Consider the following 17,784-nt stretch of genomic DNA (forward strand, 5'->3'; position numbering starts at 1 on the left):
AATCTCTAGTCTCTCTCTTTTTTTTCTTTTTCTTTTTAAATATTATTTAAATATTTTATTTGGGCTGGAGAGATTGCTTAACAGTTAAGGCACTTGCCTGCAAAGCCAAAGGACCCAGGTTCAACTCCCCAGGACCCAATTAAGACAGATGCACAAAGTGGCACATGTGTCTGGAGTTTGTTTGCAGTGGCTGCCTTTCTCTCTCCCTTTCTCAAATAAAGAAACAAAAATAAAATTAAAATTTTTTAATTTACTTATTTATTTGAGAGACAGAAAAGAGGAGGCAGAGAGAAAGAGAGAATGGGCATGCCAGGGCCACTGCAAACGAACTCCAGATGCATGCGCCACCTTGTGCATCTGGCTTACGTGGGTCTTGGGGAATCGAACATGGGTCCTTAGGTTTTGCGGGAAATCACCCATCTCTCCAGCTTTTTTTTTTTTTTTTTTTTGAGGTAGGGTCTCACTCTAGCTCAGGCTGATCTGGAATTCACTCTGTAGCCCCAGGCTGGTCTTGAACTCATGGCAGTCCTCCTATTGCAGCCGTCTGAATGCTGAGACTAAAGGTGTATACTACATTCTAGTCCCAACTTTTTTTTTTGTTTTTCAAGGTATGGTCTCACTCTGGCTCAGGCTGACCTGGAATTCACTATGGAGTCTTAGGGTGGCCTCGAACTCACGGCGATCCTCCTACCTCTGCCTCCCGAGTGCTGGGATTAAAGGCGTGCACCACCACTCCCGGCTTCTAGTCCCAACTTTTAAGGGAAGGATTAGGAAATGTTGGCTGTAGGCAAAGGCATGAAGTCCAAGAAGAAGAGACAGGACTAAGAGGACCCGCAGCACGAGTGAAACAGCCTAAGAGAATTAGAAGAGGCTTGAGAAGAAACAAGAAAGAAAAAGTGGGCAGGCATGGTGGCGCCTGCCTTTATTCCCAGCACTCGGGAGGCAGAGGTAGGAGGATCACCGTGAGTTCGAGGCCACCCTGAGACTACATAGTGAATTCCAGGTCAGCCTGAGCCAGAGTGAGACCATACCTCAAAAAACCAAATAAATAAATATAAAATTTTTTAAAAATGAAAGAAACAAAGAAAGAAAGGAAGGAAGATCTGATAAAGCAGGAAAAAAACCTCAAAAGGAAAGGGAAAAGAGAGGAACAAAGATAGGGACCCAAAGCCTTCAGAAGGACAAGGCAAATAGCTGGAGGCCCCGCCAGGTTCTGAGGAGGTGGAGGGTAAAGTGCCAGCAGGTGGGGGGTGGGGGTAGAGTATAAATAGCACATAATTGTGTCCGATGATTACAAGGGCCACCCCACCCGTCTGCCCAGGAGGAAGTGCCCGTGGTGGGGTGTTCCTCTGACCTCGCAGTCTCCCTTGGGTGGGGAGGTCTGAGTCCGAGGTGCCAGTTGGATTTCTAGGGTCCTAACTCAGAAACTGGGAAGAAAGAAAAAAGGAAGCATTCCAGAAATTGCTGTATTGCCAGTGAGAAGACTGTCAGGGCAATCGCAGTTCTAGACGTGGGAAGAAGTAGGTGAGAGGTGGAGTTGAGGCTCAAGCTAAATTGGGGAAGAAGAATTGAAAGGGCAAGAAGGATGAAAAGATGCAAGGGGGAGGTGGTGGGGAAGGGTCAACTTTTCCTCTTCCCTGAGAGCTTTTTCATGTTTAGTCCTACCTGGACAGGGGCAGAAGTATTCAAATTCACAGTGCTAGGGAAGGAAAAGGAACAGGGTGAGGGGGCCGCTGGGAACATGAGAGCTAGGGTCCCTGATGTGTGAACCCAGGAGGACAAGGCCATGTCCCCACATACCAAGGCTCTGTGCCAGCCAGGCAGAGGGGCCTTCTGAAGTCCCCAGCTGCCACCCTCACCCACTGCCCCTGGCCCTGGCTTCTGACTTCTTCCACATCCTTGTTAAAGACAATCTCACAGCCCAGCTGTGCACTTGGTTGGTATTCCTGGGTCCTGCTCTTCACTTCCCTTCCCAGTGCCCTCAGGAGCTGGGGGCAGCAACTAGAATCCCTTACCAAGGACCTACCTCCACCCTCACAGGCCTCCCTCAGCTCAGCCTCCCAAGGGGTGGGGCAGCCCAGGCAGAGGCGCCATGTGGCAGGGGCGGGTAGAGGCTGCGGCTCTGGTCCTTCCAGTATAAACCCCCTAGGCATCTGGTTTCTATCCACCACCCCCCACCACCCTGGGGGCCCCTCAGCCTCCGCCCATGGCCACCCAGACGCTAAGCTCTGAGATGGACGTCCCTTGAAGGGATGGGATGGTGCCTTTCTGATCTTCCAATGCCAGGACTGGATTGAACCGCAGGGACCACTCCCTTCCTCCCTCCCCTGAGAGACTCAGGGTGGGCTTCCTAGGCTAGAGGGGTTGAGTCTGGAAACTACCTCAAATTCTCCTTAGCGACTTTGGATCTTTTTGGAAAGGAGATGGAGAGCAAAGCTTGAGGGGAGTGGGACACTCTACCCCCTGCTCCCTGAGGGAAGTGACTTGCTCCCAGGGTCACCCTTTGCCCACCTGTAGAGACTGTGCTGACAGCGGACAGCTCTAATCCAGGGAGACTCCAAGCTCTTTCCTTCGAGCTATGACAATTTGGCTGCCTAGAGAGAATGACTAAAGAGCAAACAAAACCCCTGAAACAGAAATTGACATGAACTCTGAACTCTAATACACACCTCATGAGTGACAGATCACACATTTGTATACATGCTGGAGAGAGAACACATTGCTCATTCATATATATGCACCATTCAGACATGCTCCGTGGCACACAGTGACACATGCATGCGCTAGCACCGCACTTACCATGAGGCCGCTCTGTCCCCAGGAATACCCGGGCAAATATGCACCAGTATATGTACACACATGCAGGTTCACCTAGACACCCCTTATGGGCCTACACAGACTCATATCCACACACATACACACACACACATACATACACACACACACACACACACACACACACACACACACACACACCACTTACAAACATAGAAGCCTGTCATCCCATCACCTTGCAACTCTAGATATACCTGAGGTCTTCTGGTCAAAAAACTTTTTAAATTTTTATTTACTTATTTGAGAGCAAGAAAGAGGAAGATAAATGATAGATAAATAGATAGAGAGAGAGAGAATGGGTGCACCAGGGCCTCCAGCCATTGCAAATGAACTATAGACACATGCACCACCTTGTGCATCTGGCTCACATGGATCTTGAGGAATCAAACCTGGGTCATTTGGCTTTGCAGACAAGCGCCTAAAGAGAGTATGCATGCACCAGTGTTTCCTTCCATTACAAAAGAACTCCATATCCATGCACCACTCTGTGTCTGGCTTTACTTATGTACTGGGGAATTGAACCTGGGGCTGACAGGCTTTAACCCTGAGCCATCTCCCCAGTGCTTCTAGATGGAAGTTAGATAAGATCTGGCATAGTCAGGTGATGTGGCCGTAGACTAGGTGGAATTTAGAAGCTTCTCTTCCTAGAAGAATCTGAGGATACACCAGGCATGGTGGCACACACCTTTAATCCCAACACTCGGGTGGCAGAGGTAGGAGGATCACCGTGAATTTGAAGCCATGGAAACTACATAGTAAATTCCAGGTCAGCCTAGGCTACAGTGAGACCCCCACCTCCAAAAACCAAAAGAAAAAAAGAAGAAGAATCTGAGGATGATCACCCCCCCCCGCAAAAAAAATCTGGTCTGTTGTGGTGGTGCATACCTTTAATCCTGACGCTGAGGTAGGAGGATCACTGTGAGTTCAAGGCCAGCCTGAGACTACATAGTGAATTCTAGATTAGCCTGGGCTAACGTGAGACGCTACCTCAGAAAAATAAAGATTGGGTTAGTAGTTAAGGTGCTTGCCTATAAAGCCTAACAACTTGGGTTCGATTCCTCAGTACACACGTAAGCTACATGCACAAGGTGGTACATCCTCTGAAGTTCCTTTGCAGTGGCCCTGGCCCTGGAGTGCCTATCCTCTCTTTGTTTTGTTCAAGGTAGGGTCTCACTGACCTGGAATTATTCACTATGTAGTCTCAGGCTGGCCTCGAATTCACTGCGATCCTCCTACCTCTGCCTCCTGAGTGCTGGGATTAAAGGAGTATGCCACCATACCTGTCTTTTCTCTCTCTCTTAAATGTGTGTGTGTGTGTGTGTGTGTGTGTGTGTGTGTGTGTGTGTATCTTTTTTTTTTTTTTTCGAGGTAGGGTCTCTCTCTGGTCTTTCTGGCTTAGGCTGACCTGGAATTAACTATGTAGCCTCAGGGTGGCCTCGAACTCATGGAGATCCTCCTACCTCTGCCTCCTGAGGGCTGGGATTAAGTGCGCGCACCACTACGCCCGGCAGATAAAATATTTTTAAAAATCTGGGCATGGTAATGGAATGCCTTTACTCCCAGCACTCAGGAAGCTGAGGTAGGAGGATTGCTGTGAGTTCCAGGACAGCCTGGAACTCAGAGTAGGTCTAGGTCAGCCTGGGCTAGCGTGAGACCCCATCTCACAAAGTCAATAAGTAAGTAAGTAAGTAAAACCAATAATAAATCTGAGGGTAGGGGTGATGTGGGGGCCACAGCCAGTCTTACAAACTGCTGCTGTTTTTAGCTTCTCCTACCAGTGTAGAACCCTAGTGCGCCTTTGGGTGCTTTTGATTCTTCACTCCCCACACCACGAGGGCTCAGGAACCCAGATGTCCTTACTAGACTCTCTGGCTCTGGGGAACCCCAGCATCCCTACCCCCACCTAACCGCCCCCCTGCTCTGCGGCCCTGCTGACTCATCTCTCCCTCTGTGGAGCTCCCCAACCACAGGGACCTGGAAGAGAAGCCTGGAAAGTTGCGCTCATGTCCCGGGCCCCTGATCTGGCCACTGCCCCCTCCCCCACCGAGCACCCAGGCCCAGCCCTCATCTGCAGTGGTGACTCCAGTGACAGAGAACACAGAGGGAAGAGGAAATAAGAAAGAACGCACCCAGAGATAGGCAAAAAGAAAGACAAGAAGAGCAGGGTGCAATGGTCTATCATCCCAGCTCCCAGAGGGGAAGGATTGTGAGTTCAAGGCCAGCATGAGCAACATAGTAGTAAAACAACAGGACTTTTTCAACTTTTTTTTTTTTTCTTTCAGTTTTTTGAGATAGGGTCTCAGTCTAGCCCAAGCTGACCTGGAATTCACTATGCTGTGTCGGACTGGACTTGAACTCATGGCAAACCTACCTCTGCCTCCTAAGTGCTGGGATTAGTGTGTGCCACTATGCAGGAAGTAAGACAGCATTTCAGAAAAGAAAATAATGTTGACACATACCTAAAACTCCTGCACTAAGGGAGCTTAGGGAACAAAGTATTGACATAAGTTCAAGGCTAATCTAGGCTATGTAGTATGTTCAAGGCTTGCCTGAGTTACTATAGGCCACATTTTATATTTTATTTATTTGTTAGAGAGAAGGAGGGAGGAAGAAAGAGAGAAAGAGAAAAAGAAAGAAGAATGGAGAGATGGTTTAGTGGTTAAGGCGCTTGCCTGCAAAGCCAAAGGACCTCAGTTCGATTCCCCAGGACACACATAAGCCAGATGCACAAGGTGGCACATACATCTGGAGTTCGCTGGAGGCCCTGGTGAACCCATTCTCTCTCTCTCTCTCTCAAATAAATAAATAAAAATATTAAAAAAAAAAAAGAGAAAGGGAGTGGGTGAGCCAGGACCTCTAGCCATTGCAAATTAACTCTAGATACATGTACCAGCTTGTGCATCTATAAGTCATGTTTTGTTTTGTTTTTTCAAGGTAGAGTCTTACTCTAGCTGAGTCTGACCTGGAATTCACTATTTAGTATCAGAGTGCCCGCCAACTCAGGGTGATCCTGCTACCTTAGCCTCCCCAGGAAAAGTAAAGGCATGTGCCACCACACCCAGCCATTGTAAGTCATGTTTTTTTGGGGGGGAAAGTTCAAGGTAGGGTCTCACTGTAGCTCAGGCTGACCTGGAATTCACTATGTAGTCTCAGGGTAGCTTCGAATTCATGGAGATCCTATCTCTGCCTCCCCAGTGCTGGGATTAAAGGCATGCCCCACCACACCCAGCAACTGGCCCCCTTTTTTATGAGAGAGAGTGAAAGCAAGAGAAAGAGAGGAAAAAGAAGCCAGGGCTCCAGCCACTGTAATCGAACGGCAGATGTGTGCACCACATTGTGTGCATGTGCAACCTCATGCATGTGTCACCTTATGCGTCTGGCTTATATGGGATCTGGAAGGTCAAACATGGGTCCTTAGACTTTGCAGGCAAATGCCTTAACTGCTGCGCCATCTCTCTAGCCCATAAGTCATGTTTTAAAAAGCCAAAAAGGAGGGGCTAGAGAGATGGCGCAGCAGTTAAGGTGCTTGCCTGCAAAGCCTAATGACCCGGGGTTTGATTCCCCAGTACTCACATAAAGCCAGATGCACAAAGTGGCACATGCATTTGGAGTTCTGAGATTAAAGGTGTGTGCCATCATGTCTGGCAACAATTTTTATTTATTTATTTGCAAACAGAGAGAGCTAGAAAGAAGAGAGACAGACAGAATGAGAATGGGTGAACCAGATTCTTCAGCCACTGTAATCGAACTCCAAATGCTTTATGTGGGTACGTAGAAAAGCAAACAATAAATAAATAAGTAAATAATAAAATATGCACTGGAAATCCAAGCACTCAGGAAGCTGAGGTAGGAGGATCACCATGAGTTTAAGGCCACTGTGTATTATAGATCGAGCTCCAGGTCAGTCTAGGCTAGAATGAGATCCTGCCCAAAAAAAAAAAAAAAAAATCCGTGAGTTCGAGGCCACCCTGACACTACATAGTGAATTTCAGGTTACCCTGGGCTACAGTGAGACCCTACCTCAAAAAAAAAAAAAATGTTATTACAAATAATTCTATAAAAATATGTCCTAGGGGCTGGGGAAGTTGCTCAGCATTTAAAAGCATTTGGTGGGCTGGAGAGATGGCTTAGCAGTTAAGGTGCTTGCCTGCAAAACCAAAGGACCCAGGTTTGATTCCCCAGGATACACATATGTCAGATGCATAAGGTGGCACATGCATCTGGAGGTCATTTGCAGCAGCTGGAGGCCCTGGCACACCTATCCTTTCTTTCTTTCTTTCTCACCCTCTTTTTTTCTCTCTCTCAAATAAATAAATAAATGGGGGGAAAAACCAAAGTTTAAAAAATCCTAAATATGGGGCTGTAAAGATGGCTCCACCATTAAAGGTGCTTGCTTGCAAACCATGCCAAACCTGGTTTAATTTCCCAGCCAACAATATAAAGCTTGATGGGTGTTCATTTGCAGTAGCAAGAAAGTCTGGCATCCCCATACACACACAAAAGGTAAAAATAAATAAACAAGAAAGAAAGAGAGAGAGAAAGAAGGGAGGGGAGGAAGGAAAGGATGCAGAGGCAGGAGGATTGCTGTTAGTTCAAAGCCAGCCTGAGACAACATAGGGAAATACAAGTCAGTCTTGTCTAAAGCGAGACCCTACCTTAAAAAAAACAAACAAAAAAAAAAAACTGGCACAAGGGCTGAAGAGATTGCTTAGCAGTTAAGGTGTTTGCCTGCAAAGCCAAAGGACCCACATAAGCCAGATGCAAAAGAGGGCGCATGCGTCTGGGGTTTGTTTACAGTAGCTGGATGCCCTGATGCATCCATGCTCTTTATATATCTGCCCCCCTCTCTCTTAAATAAATAAGTGGCACAAGGGACTGGAGAGATGGCTCAGCAGTTAAGGTACTTGCCTGTGAAGCCCAACAGCCCAGGTTTGATTCCCCAGTACCCATATAAAGCCAGATGCACAAGGTGGCACATGTATCTGGAGTTCATTTGCAGTGGCTGAAGGCCCTGGCACGCCCATTCTCTCTGTCTGTCTTCTCTCTATCTTTCTCTGCTTGCAAATAAATAAATATTTTTCAAAGTCATACAAACATCTGGCATTTGCACTGGCAAGAGACCCTGGCATGCCACCCATACACACAAACACACATACAAAAAATGGGGGTGGTGGCGCACGCCTTTAAGACCAGCACTTGGGAGGCAGAGGTAGGGGGATCACCTTGAGTTCAAGGCCACCCTGAGACTACATAGTGAATTCTAGGTCAGCCTGGGCTAGTGTGAGACCCTACTTCAAAAACCAAAAATAAATAATTTTAAAATTCCTAAATATAAACTAGATTATGTTGGCTCCAGCCTATAATCCCAGTTCTTGGGAGCTAAGGTAGGAGGGTAACCTTGAATTGGAGAGTAGCCAGTGCTCCAGATTAAAAAATCTTGTCTTTTTTTTTTTTTTTTTTGTATTTTGAGGCAGTCTCATTCTAGCCCAGGCCTGGCCTCTAACTCACACTGATGCTCTACCTCAGCCTCTAGATAGGATTAAAAGTATGCAGCAGGGCTGGAGAGATGGTTTAGAGTGGTTAAATGCTTATGAAGCCTAAGGACCTCGGTTCGAGGCTTGATTCCCCAGGACCCACATAAACCAGATGCACAAGGGGTGCATGTGCCTAGAGTTTGTTTGCAGTGGCTGTAGGCCCTGGCACGACAATTCTCACTCTACCTATCTGCCTCTTTCTCTCTGTCTGTGTCAAATAAATAAATAAGTAAAAAGGAGCCAGGTGTAGTGGCTCACGCCTTTAATCCCAACACTTGGGAGGCAGAGATAGGTGGATCACTGTGAGTTCAAGGCCAGCCTGAAATTACATAGTGAATTTCAGGTCATCCTGGGCTAGAGTGAGACCCTACCTCAAAAAAGCAAACAACAACAAAAACAAGTGTGCACCACCCAGGCGTGGTGGTGAACATCGTTAATCCCAGCACTCCAGAGGCAGAGGTAGGAGGATCGCCGTAAATTCAAGGCCACCTGGGCCAGAGTGAGAAATATTGAATATTGAAAATTAGAAATAAAAATAAATAAAATAAATGTGTGTACCACCATGCTTGCTTGATTTATGCAATACTAGGGCTTGATTCCACAGTACCCACGTAAAGCCTGATGCATAGGTCTGGATTTCATTTGCAGTGGCTGGAGACCCTGGCCCATGCATTCTCTATCTGCTTCTCTCTCTTGCTCTCTCTCAACTAAATAAATAAAGTTGGTGCTAGCTGGGCGTGGTGGTGCACATCTTTAATCCCAGTACTCTGGAGGCAGAGGTAAGAGACTTGAGACTACAGAGTGAGTTCAAGGTCAGCCTGGACAAGTGTGAGACCCTACCCCCCCAAAAAAGTATTATTTTTAATTTATTTGTACATGTATATATGTATATATGTATGTGTACGCACACTTCAGGGCCTCTTGCAGCTGCAAACAAACTCCAGATGCATGGGCCACTTTTTGTGTATTGCTTTATGTGGGTACTGGGGAATTTAATTCAGGCTGACAAGCCCCTTTAACTGCTGAGCCATCTCCCCAAGCCCAGGTCTAATTCTTTACCACACAAACTGATCAGTAACCAACAAAAGAAGGGGAAGTATCTTTTTAAAAAATATTTTATTTTTCTTTCTTTATTTATTTGACAAAGAAAGAGGGAGGGAGGGAGAGAGAGAGAGAATGGGCACACCAGGGCCTCCAGCCACTGCAAATGAACTTCAGATGCATACGCCCCCTTGTGCAGCTGGCTAACGTGGGTCCTGGGGAATCAAACCTGGATCCTTTGGCTTTGCAAGCAAGTGCCTTAACCGCTGAGCCATCCCTGTAGCCTGGAAGTATCTTTTTTTTTTTTTTTTTTTTTGGTTTTTTGAGGTAGGGTCTCACTCTAGCCCAGGCTGACCTGGAATTCACTATGTAGTCTCAGGGTGGCCTCAAACTCACAGCGATCCTCCTACCTCTGCCTCCCAAGTGCTGGGATTAAAGGCGTGCGCCACCACACCTGGCCAGAAGTATCTTTTTTAAATTTTATTTTTATTTATTTATTTATAGTGTCATCCAGACACAAAGTGGCCTTGGTATTCATGATTTTTTTTTTATTTTTTATTTATTTATTTGAGAGCGACAGACACAGAGAGAAGGACAGAGAGAGGGAGAGAGAGAGAATGGGCGCGCCAGGGCTTCCAGCCTCTGCAAACGAACTCCAGACGCGTGCGCCCCCTTGTGCATCTGGCTAACGTGGGACCTGGGGAACCGAGCCTCGAACCGGGGTCTTTAGGCTTCACAGGCAAGCGCTTAACCGCTAAGCCATCTCTCCAGCCCTATTTATTTATTTATAACAGAAAAAGAGAGAGAGAGAAAGAATGGGCAGCCCAGGGCCTCTTACCACTGCAAACAAACTCCAGGCGCATGGCCATTTTGTAAATTTGGCTTTGCGTGGGTGGCTGGAGAAATGAACCCAAGCCAGCAGGCTTTGCAAGCAAGTGCCTTTAACCACTGAGGATTCTCCCCAGCCCCAAAGGGAAGTATTTTGATAGAGTAAGGACACAGAGTGAATCTAAGCCAATTTTGAAGTAATCATGGAAAGTTTCTAGAACAATGTGTGATTGCATTACAAAGTTGAAAAGGGCTGCAGAGATGGCGCAGCAGTTAAGGCACTTACTGTGAAAACTTAGAACCTGAGTTTGATTACCCAGGACCCACATAAAGCCAAATAGACAAGGTGGTACATACATCTGGGGTTTGTTTGCAATGGCAGGAGGCCCTGGTGCACCCCATTCTCTTTCTTTATCTGCCTCTTTCTCTCTCTCTCTCAAAATAAGTAAATATATATGTATTTGTTTGGTTTGTGTTTTTTTTTTCAAGGTAGGGTCTTGCTCTAGGCCAGGCTGACAATGGAATTCACTCTGTTGTCTCAGGGTGACCTTGAATTCAAAGCAATCCTCCTACCTCTACCTCCCAAGTGCTGGGATTAAAGGAGTGTGCCATAAAATATTTTTTAAATATTTTATTTTTATTTATGAGAGAGAGAGAGAGAGAAAATGAATGGGTGCACCAAGGCCTGAGCCACTGAAAATGAACTCCAGACACATGCATCACCTTGTGCATCTGCCTTATGTGGGTCCTGAGGAATCAAGCCTGAGTCGTTTGCCTTTGTAGGCAAACGCCTTGACCACTAAACTATCTTTCCAGCCCCATGAAATATATTTTTTAAGGGCTGGAGGGATGGCTTAGTGGGTAAGGCGTTTGTCTGCAAAGCCAAAAGACCTAGGTTCAATTCCCCAGGACCCACGTTAACCAGATGCACAAGGGGGCAAAAGCATCTGGAGTTCGTTTGCTGCAATGGCTGAAGGCCCTGGCTTGCCCATTCTCTCTCTCTCTCCCTCTCTCTTTCTCTCTCTCTCTCTCTGTGTGTCAAATAAATAAAAATAAAAAAAAAAATAAGGCTGGAGGGATTGTTTAGTGGTTAAGGTGTTTGCCTGCAAAGCCAAAGGACCCAGGTTTGATTCCCCAGGACCCATGTAAGCCAGATGCACAAGAGAACACATGCATCTGGGGTTCGTTTGTGCCTGGGGGCCCTGGTACACCCATTCTCTCTGTCTGCCCCTGTTTCTATCAAATAAATAAACAAAATTAAATTAAAATAAATGTATTTTTTTAAAAGTTGAAAAAATTGGACTCAGACTTATAATCCCAGCCATAAGGCTGAAGTATGATGGATGACCACAATTTTGAAGCCCTTTGGGTTATATACCAAGTCCTTTTGGGAGAGAGAAAGAGGGAAGAAAAAAGGCTGAATAATGAATAAGGGTTGGCACACCTCTGTACTCCCAGCACTTGACAGAGAGAGGCAACAGGATCATTGCAAGTTCAAAGCCAGCCTTAGCTCTCTAGGAATTCCAGGTTATTCAGGACTCCATAGCAAGACTTAAAATTTAAAAAAAAAAAAAAAAAAAAAAAAAAAGGTTGACCATATATAGACTGAGGGATGAGAATATGAAATGTTCCAGAGGTATGACAGATGAACAAAAAAAAATTTTTTTTGAGGCAAGCCCAACAGACTGTCCTTTTTTTTTTTTTTTTTTTCTTTAGTTTTTCAAGGTAGGGTCTCATTCTAGGATAGGCTGATCTGGAATTCACTATGTAGTTTCTGGGTGACCTTGAACTTATGGTGATCTTCCTACCTCTGCCTCCCAAGTGCTGGCATTAAAGGTGTGTGCCACAACACCTGGCTTATTTTGTTAAGACATGTTTTATTTTATTTACTTGAGAGTGTAAGAGAATGACCACCCCAGGGCCTTTAGCCACTGTAAATGAACTCCAGACATGTGGGCCACCTTGTGCATCTGACTCACGTGGGTCCTAGAGAATCAAACCTGGGTCCTTTGGCTTTGTAGGCAAACACTTTATAACCACTTAGCAGCCCAAACCTTTTTTTTTTTTTTTTTCTCTGTTTTTTTGAGGTAGGGTTTCACTCTAGTCCAGGCTGACCTGGGATTCACTATGTACTCTCAGGAGGCCCTCAAACTCACGATGATCCTCCTACCTCTGCCTCCTGAGTGCTGGGATTAAAGGCATGTGCCACCAGACCCCGCTTTTTACTTTATTTTTATTTTTTATAGGAGAGAGAGCCAGATAGACAATTGCTGGGCCAGGGCCTCCAGCCACTGCAGTTACACTCCAGATGGGTGCGCCGTTTGTGCACACGTGCAACCTCACACATGCGTCACCTTGTGCATCTGGCTTATGTGGGAGCTGGGAAGTCAAACATGGGTCTTAGCCTTCCGCTAACTCATGTCTCCAGCCCCAGATTCACAGTTTTTATTTTGTTATGGGTGGTGTTTGTCTGATGTATGCACATGTGTGTGTAGATGCACATTTGTGAGGAGGCCAGAGGAGAACACAGGTATCTCCTATCACTCTTCCAGTTTATTTTCTTAAAATGTAATATCTCATTGTACCTGGAGTTTGTGGTGTTTCAGTCAGACTGGCTGACCAAAGGGCTCTAGGGTGTCTCTTGATTTGGCCCCTCTTCAGCACTGGGGTTACAGGCAGCTTGGCTGTACTCAGCTTTTTTTTTTTTTTTTTTCGAGGTAGGGTCTCACTGTGGTCCAGGCTGACCTGGAATTAACTCTGTCATCTCAGGGTGGCCTTGAACTCATGGCGATCCTCCTACCTCTACCTCCCGAGTGCTGGGATTAAAGGCATGCGCCACCAGGCCCGGCTCTATCCTCAGCTTCTTATGTGAATGCTGTCCATCTGAGGTCCTCATGCTTGTGGGACAAGCACTGGCTCTTGTCAACTGAGCTTTCTCCCAAGCTCATTAACAAACACTTCTGAGGCTGGAGCATGGTGAGTTGAGACTAAGCCAGTCTGGCGGCACAGGCTTGTGATTCCAGGTACTCCAGAGTCTGAGGCAGGAGGATTGAACGTTTAAGGCCTGCCTGGACAACTTATGAAACCTTATCTCAAAAAAAAAAAAAAAAAAAAAGCCATGTGTGGTGGCGCACGTCTTTAATCCCAGCATCCCAGCACTTGAGAGGCAGACATAGGAGGATTGCCGTGAGTTTGAGGCCACCCTGAGTGAACTTCAGGTCAGCCTGGACTAGAGTAAGACCCTACCTTGAAAAAAAAAGGGGGGGGGAAAGGGGGGGTGCTGGAGAGACCTCAGTGGTTAGGACGCTTGCCAGCAATGCCTAGTGACCTGAGTTCAGTTCCCTAATACCTCTGTTAAGCCAAATGCACAAAGTGGCACATGCATCTGGAATTTGTTTGCAGCAGCTAGAGGTCCTGATGCACCCATTCTCTCTCTCTCCACCCCCCATCTGTGTTTCTTCTCTCTGCCTTTGCTTGAAAAAAAAAAAAAAAAAGGTTTTGTTGTGCATGATGGTGCACACGTTTAATCCCAGCACTCGGAGGCAGAAGTAGGAGGATCGTAGAGTTCAAGGCCACCCTGAGACTACATAGCGAAATCCAGACCAGCCTGAGCTACAGTGAGACCCTACCTCGAAACAACAAAAGTTTTTGGAAAAGTTCAGTAGTGCCTTGCGTCCATGGTGTCGCATGCTTTTAATCCCACCACTTGGGAGACAGAGACAGGAGGGTCGTCGTGAGTTCGAGGCCATCCTGAGACTACATAGTGACTTCCAGGTCAGCCTGAGCTACAGTGAGACCGTACCTTGGAAAATCAAAAGCTCGGTAGTAGAGTGCTTGCCGAACATGCTCAGGGCGGCGGGTCGCATCCCCAGAACCAGCACAGCCAAGTGTAGCTCTTAACACGCTGTCTGCTACTTAGTAGCTGCTCCTTAAATGATGCCCTAATTTGGTGAAGAACAAAACTGAAGGCAAGGAAACCCATCTGTGGATCATACCAGGCCAAAAGCAAGATATGCTGGGGGGGGGGGGGTGGGCAGGGCAGCAGAGAAGCTGAGGGATAGATAGATAGTGCACGGAGTGGCGACTTTTTTAAAAGGGGGTGTAAGAAGGGCTTCCAGCCTGATTGTATGACGGGGTGAACAGGCATGAGGAGTTTTCAAGTTAACTATTTAGTTCTGAAAGTGGACCTGGACAGCTGCTTGGGTCTGGTAACACTGCGAAGGGCCACTATAGTCCCCAAAGGCCTGGCCCCCAGCACCCCAGGAAGAACCCCGCTGTACTCTGCAGTAATCCCTCCGTCCCTCCTAAGAACCGTTCCCCTTCTTTGTCACCCATTCCTACCTCTCCCACTCCTTTCTAGTCTCGCATAGGAAGGAAGACACTTCTGCCCACGGCCCGGGACTTGTCCACTACTCTCTCTGCCCTTTGGAACTGACATCACTGACTTGACCCCACGGAGGCTTGGAAACAGGGCTCCTCAAACCCCAGCTCCGGGTGTCGCGGAGATGAGCGCCCTGAAAGGGACACGGTGTGACGTGTGGCTGCGGGGCACCTCCCGCGCTCTCCCGGAGGAGGACCCCGCGTGCCCCGGGAGCCTCGGTGTCCCCTAGCGGCCAGCGCGGGCGCGGGCGGGCCGGCCGGGGGCGGGGCGCGGGCGGGGCCGGCCGGGCCAGGCGCCCGGGCAGGAGGCAGCTGCATATCTGCGGTCCCGACCACAATTGCTGGGAGTCGCGTCCCGGAGACTGGCGGCGCTGACTCTGCCCGCTGCGGCCGCCGCGCCGATTAGAGCCCGAGAGGGAGCGCCAACCCAGGGAGGGGGGCGGCGGGGGAGCGCCGGTGCCCCCTTCTCTCCGCCCCAGCCAGCGCCCCCAGATGCCCAGCCTGGCCCTTTCTCATCCACCTGAACCCCGGGGTAGGAGTCTCGCCTCCCAGCCCTGGCTTTCTCCAAACTACATCACTGAATCCCCAAGTACCAACAAGGATGCTGACATCCTTCTGACCCCAGACTAGCCGCCTCTTTGACACTCTTTCTTCTCCCATCACCGCACCGTCGGTAATCTGAATTTTAGGGCTACCGGTTCTTTTATCCCTCGTTCCTCGGCAGCGCTCTCAGAAGGCAAGAGCAGCTTCTAGCCCAGAAAGGGCTGGAGACGCCAGAGGACGGGCATTCCGAGGCCAGAGCACCCTCTGCTGGCTGGCCTCCCGTCCTTGCCCCTCCCCCTCCAGCTGTGACCTCCAGCTGTGGTGGCTGGGAAGAGCTGGCCTCTTTGATCTAGGAGCGTGGCCACCCCCTCCAGGCTCCCCATTAACCTCCATTATCCCAATTAGGCAGCCCTCCCAGTCCTCGACCCAAGCTTCAAAGCCCCCTTAGTAGGGAGGAGAAGGGGCTGAACCTCCTGCCCCCCACCAAGCCAGACCACTTTTAGGCAAGACCCAGGTGTCCCGGATCCCAGCTTGTACACGTGACAGAGTCATCAAAGGGATCCGTAAGGGCCACCAGATCCCACTCCTCAAGCGTCAATAAAAAGAGAACCAGATAGGAAGGGTGAAGCCGGGTGTGGGGGCGCATGCCTTTAATCCCAGCATTTGGGAGGCAAAGGCAGGAGGATCACAGTGAGTTCAAGGCCACCCGGAGACTACAGAGTGAATTCCAGGTCAGCCTGGACTACAAGGAGAACCTACCTCGAAAACAACAACAACGAAAGAACAGGAAGGGGGGCGGTTGGAGAGATGGCTTAGCAGTTAAGGCCTTTGCCTACAAATCATAAGGACACAGGTTCGATTCCCCAGTACCCACGTAAACCAGATGCGCAAGGTGGTGCATGCGTCTGGAGTTCCTTTGCAGCAGCTGGAGGCCCTGACGCGCCCCATCTCTCTTTCTCCTTCTCTGTCTCTCTCAAATAAATTGATAATAATTACTAGTTATTTATATAATAAAAGATAGGAATGGGACTCTTTCTGCCTCTCATTTCTCCTGCATTAAATGACTTAGGTAGCATCCAGAACTCCGCTAACCCCAGCTTCCCATCATCTTATCCAGCTTTATTCCATCCAGAGGGAAACCAAGAACCATCTCCCTCCTCCCCTAATCCTATCTCAACACTCCCTTCCCCCTCCCTCCTGGAACAATTTCCGCTGGGGGAGCCCAAGTAGGGCTCAGCACAGTGGCCGCTTCCTGGAACATTTTCCTGTATCCGAAACCGCGGCTCCCTCCCTAGGGACAGGCTGATCAAGGCCAGATGGGAACAGGGGGATGGGGGAGGAGGAGAAGGAGCCAGGCTCTCACCATCACCACCTCCCAACACATACGCACACCACAGGGAGCCCCTGCCCCGAAACACAAAGGCTGACCCAGGCACTCAGCACATGCCGCAGTCAGTCAACGCACCTATGGACATGATCTCATGCACTCTCCGCATCCTTCTGAAGTCTCCTCCGGCCTTCTTGGCCTCATGGGAGCCTTTAGGGATCCAAACATTCTTAGTTTACAACGGGGACAGACTGGGACATCTAATGTACCCTATTCCTCTCCCAGATGACTATAAGGCCTGATTCCCTCTCCCAGATCCTGGTAAGTAAAGTATAGGAAGTCTGGAATATTTCTCATCGGGTACTACCCTCAACATACTTTCTAGCTGCTTCCAAATTCTCACAGAAATACAGGGTATCCATTAGGTTCAGTCATGACAATCAAAAGTCAAAGAGCAGTGTAACATGTGAGCAAATGTCCAAAGGAACCCGACATAAAATGTTTGAGTATTTTGTCCCGATTTGGTAACAGTGGTGGGAACCAGGCACCTGTAAATAAATTAGCATTTAAACTGGGCCTGATGGCACACACCTTTAATCCCAGCACTTGGGAGGCAGAGGTAGGATGATCGCAGTGAGTTCGAGGACACCCTGAGAATGTGAGTGAATTCCAGGTCAGCCTGGGCTGGAGTGAAACCCTACCAGGGGGGAAAAAAAAAAAAAGTAAAAGAGAAACTGGGCTTGGTGGTGCACACCTTTAATCCTAGCCCTTGGGAGGATCCCTGTGAGTTCTAAACCAGCCTGGGACTACAGAGTCAGTCTGATCTATAGTAAGACTCTTTCTTGGAAAAAGGTGGGGGGGGAGGGCTGGAGGAATGGCTTAGTGGTTAAAGCAAGGTTTTGCCTGCAAAGCCAAAGGATCCCGGTTCAACCCTTCAGGACCCACGTAAGCCAGATGCATAAAAGGGCGCACGCATCTGGAGTTCGTTTGCAGGGACTGGAGGGCCTGGTGCACCCATTCTCTCTCTCTCTCTCTCTCTCTCTCTCTCTCTCCCTCTCCCTCAAAGACAGAGTTAAAAACAATCAGCTGCACAGACTTCTGGGGGCTGGAGGAGAAGAAAAGCACTAGACTAACTCCCAGGGACAGACAGGAACTCCCTGGTGACAGCCACCTCTTCTTGTGCTGCTCCTTGTGATCTCCTTTTCTAAAAAAAAAAAAAAAATTGTTTATTTTTATTTATTTATTTGAGAGCGACAGAAGAAGAGGCAGAAAGAGAGAGAAAATGGACGTGCCAGG

Source organism: Jaculus jaculus, chromosome 6, assembly GCF_020740685.1.
Source record: "Jaculus jaculus isolate mJacJac1 chromosome 6, mJacJac1.mat.Y.cur, whole genome shotgun sequence".
NCBI classification, from domain to species: Eukaryota; Metazoa; Chordata; class Mammalia; order Rodentia; family Dipodidae; genus Jaculus; species Jaculus jaculus.